This window comes from Pinus tabuliformis, chromosome 2_2, assembly GCF_031772625.1.
Source record: "Pinus tabuliformis cultivar Carrire ecotype Pingquan chromosome 2_2, CPIR1, whole genome shotgun sequence".
In the NCBI taxonomy this organism is placed as follows: Eukaryota; Viridiplantae; Streptophyta; class Pinopsida; order Pinales; family Pinaceae; genus Pinus; species Pinus tabuliformis.
The window spans coordinates 719,600,463-719,604,676 of NC_142300.1; positions in this window are offsets into that span (position 1 = coordinate 719,600,463).

Here is a 4,214-nt window from a genome sequence, read left to right on the forward strand (position 1 = left end):
CAGTGCCAGCTTCTTGTGGTCACTGTTGTTCTGAAGAAGGTCTGCCAAGGCTTTCCACATTACATATGGAGTCTCCTTCCCATGTAAGTTCGAGAAAATATGATCTCGAACTCCTTCTAGTATGATCCTTCTCACCTTTGCAACACATTTCCTCCACTCTTCCAGATCTTGAGCATCAGTTGTTGGAGGCTTAGGAATATCTTTGTCTATGAATTCCTTCAGCCCGTTGTCTTCCAACACTACATCCATCCTATCCTTCCAAGCAATATAGTTCGAACTACCCTTAAGGGCATATTTGAGTCTCAATCTGTAGAACGACATCCCATTGGCTATGAAGAATGATACTGTAAATTTGATTTCACCTGCAAAGACAAAATTATATTCTCCTCTTCTAGAGTGATTTATGCTATGATACCATGTAGAAATTCATTTTATATTCAAACTTCTAATTGTAATTTACTAAAACAATAGACTTGAATCTACTCTACTCATTAGAAGAAACAATTAAACGACCGTGAAATCATGAAGCATACAAGAGAAAGAATTCAATCAACACATTACACAATGATTTCCTGGGGAAACCCACAACTAAAAACCTTTGCTATCTATATGTTCACTAGTCAGAAAATATGAGAAGATTACAATTCTTTTCTCAAGCCCGAGAAACCTCTTCACTATCTCTATTTGTCTCACAACTTCCTAGACAAGCCTAGGCAAATACTTAACCAAATTTTGGCTTGCCCAAGTCCCTGTTTCCTTGCATTTCTTCCTTGAGAATTAGCCCCCTATTAATTAGGGAAATTACTCAATAGGAATTGCGCAATCCTTGTAGGCCTTCCTTTGACTACATACACCACTTGTACAATTCAGATGATTATAAAATTGATAGTACAATGCCCTTGAACTCCAATCTCAACTGCTTAACTCTCATATCTAACATGCATGAGTTATTTATGAGCGAATCATCAGTTAACTGGTTGAATACGTGAAGCAAAGATGAAAGGCCATCATAAAAGGTAACTTTGATTTGATGTTCATTTATTATTTTTAAACAACAATTGGCTGGGTTGAAATAGGCTACCAAAATAGAGTTGTAGATGTCACCTACAACTAGTAATCATGAGAACGGATGGAAGATCCTGAAAGAAACATGACTTAGAAGAGGTAGATATGTGAAGAAAATTCATATGTGGGCTAGAAGATCACTTTCCGATGAAAAGAATGATGACATGACTATTGGTGCAACACTGTGGTTCATTGAAAGGAAAGTGATGGATGGTTGATGCCCTACGAAGAAATATAGAAGATGAAGGCTCCATAATGAAGAAGATGAAGTTCACGACATCAAAAGAAGGAGCCCTAGAAATAGTTGACATTACCATAATCTACACCAAAGAGAAAATAGCCGATGTTGGTAACAATTCCCTAGTTAAGATGGAGCTTAGAAAATTCCTTGGGTAAGAAAGAGATTGGGTATATTCCTTTTATATAAATGAGCATATATTCCCTAGTTGATCGAGAGAGATAAACACATCATTATTGTATTCATATTGTGAAGAAATAATGGAGGATTGGGTAAGCATTTGAGATTGATTTCAATACTCTTTGAGGATGTGGTAGGACATCCAATAGGTAAGAGTAGTCAAAGAGGAAATTCCTTGAGGATTTTTTATTCCAAGATAGGAATTGTTCTAAAATGAAATACCCTTTGAATACCCAGGTGGGGTATGTGCCTTGAGAGACGATGATGATGGTGTCTATTAGCCATTGGTCTCGCTAGCATTGTGCTATGATCTTGTGGAGAGATAGAGTTGTTAGTCAAGGCATTGCTATGTGAAAATGATGGTTAATATGATGAGATGCTCTAGTATAAGTTGATAAGATATCGTATGAGATGGTTTACCAATATGGCTCTTCTTACGAGAATTCTTTAGTTTGAGAATGTCCAAATACCTTGGATAGATTATGAATACCTCCCTAGTTAAGAGGGAGCATTTAAATATGTAACTAAGCTTAGCCTTAATAATGACATACGTAATCATGATTTTATGTATTTGATGTAAAGAGAAAACTAATTTATTATTTTCATTCTTGAAGCATGGGTTTCATGCTCAAGGAAATTTTATTTTTATAGCTCAAGAACCCATTGAGTGCTTCGAGGGATTGTAATTGAGTCTACAAGTCAATTAAGTGTATCTCATGTATGGAAGACCCTTTGGTCATGTTACATATTGTAAAATAAAAATTTATTTGAGTCAAAATAGAGTCAAAGACCCTCCAAGACCTTGTCATATTGCTACAAACAAGTCAGTCTTCAAAAGGATAAATTCGACCTACCTAGAGCGACAAGTTAGATTATTAGGGCACTCAAAGAAGCCTATACATAGGAGCATTCAAACTCATCAAATGACCCATCCATCAAGCATCAAGAAATTTAATCAAAGAAAGGAAATTTTGACCTAAAACTAGCGAAGAAAGAGAAGACTTCAAGAAGGAAAAATCTAAACTTTTAAAGATTGTTTTAGGGTTAAAATTTCTCACACGTGCAAAGAAGTTTGGGTACTATTTGTTGCAGCAAAGACCAAATTATTACAGTCACAATAGGAGGCTGTGAAAAAGTGTAAGAGAAGCCATATTGCAATCCAAGTTGTAGAAGAAGAAGCCACCATCCAAGCAAAGAAGAGAGAAGGGTGAAAATGTTGTTTTCTCCCACACGTGCAAAAACTAGGGTTTCTGCAGTAGCCATAAATTGTAGGTCGAAATTGCAGTCTAGTGTTGCAGGTCTAAAGTCTAGGTCAAAGACGAGATTGCAACTACTATAAGGAAATGATTGAATTTGTTTGAATTTGTTAGAAAAGGAAAAGGGTGACTTGGTCTTGGAGGAGTCTTGGTTAAGGGTCTAGGTCTTAGAATTCATCAATTAAAGTTCTATAAGAAGAGAAGAGTTCTTGTGGGTTTTCCTCTCAAGAGGAGAGGCTTTGGCCCTGGCTGATAGCCTATATCTTGTGTCCTCTTGTCTCATTGTTATTTATTGTTTGGTATTTGTTTGATGATAAGAACACTAACTATAATTAAGTGAAAGAAAGAAGCTAATCAAGTTAAATAAAAATGCACCACAAGTAGTTATCAAAGAAGAGAAATCACCTAATATAGCTACCCTAAATTTCTCAACACTGATTGTGTTTCCCGAAGGAGATTGTGATTTTGGAAGGTTTTGTGTGACTTCTATAGGAAATAATCCAATCCTGTACCAACATGCACAAACCCTACAAAACCACAACCAAAGACACCTGATAAATCCAAAATGAAAACTTGGCCGTCCAGAAGCATTGATATACCATCCTTGAGATCATGGGAAACCACAACACTCTTGAGAAGCAACTACAAGGGCATTGATCATCTCCAACAACAACAAATCGATCCATGAAGAACCTGTATCGGAAGACTTCACTCAGTCACACACATATAAAAGAATATCTGTGAAAAAAATTATATATTTTGTGCAGAGAAGTATTAGTACGAGAGATAGCACCTCCATACGCCAACACATCGATCACTGAAGCAACATGAAGGCATCAACAATAGCTCAACATCACTAAGTAGGCTCAGGTATGACACTCCTCGCCTATGCCTTTACGCGCATAATGGTTCAAAAGTGTCATTAAAGGACGAGGGACAAATATTATAGGATGGAGGTGGCTAGTAAACTTGGCCACCCTCAGATAGTTAAAGTGTAGTTCACTCACCTTCCATGCAACATGGAAACATAAAAACGAGGGGGGGTGATGATTACGTGGAGTGGGGGCCAATGGTACAAAAAACCCAAAATATGTGTATGGTAGGCAGGGGTCAGTTCACAAAGCTCATTGATCCCATTACCACAAGAGGAAATAAAAAGGATAGGCTCGACTTCAATTGTACTAAGGAGCTCATTCCCAAAATGGTTGGAGAGGCCCACTAAGGCATTGAGAGGTGAGCTAACTATGACTAGGGCTTCCCTAGGGCTCTATAGAGAAGCTAGGAGGTCAGCTAGCAGGTGCTATAGGATTAGAAGCAGGTGTTATAGGATATAGGTAGTTGCTATAGGATCACAAAAGTTGCTATAGGATTGTAGGACAATTGCTACAAGATCGGTCTAAGAAGGGAAAGAGGGTACAAATTGAAAAAATGTTTCCTCCAAACACACACAATTATGAAGAAATCATCTGGGGAAG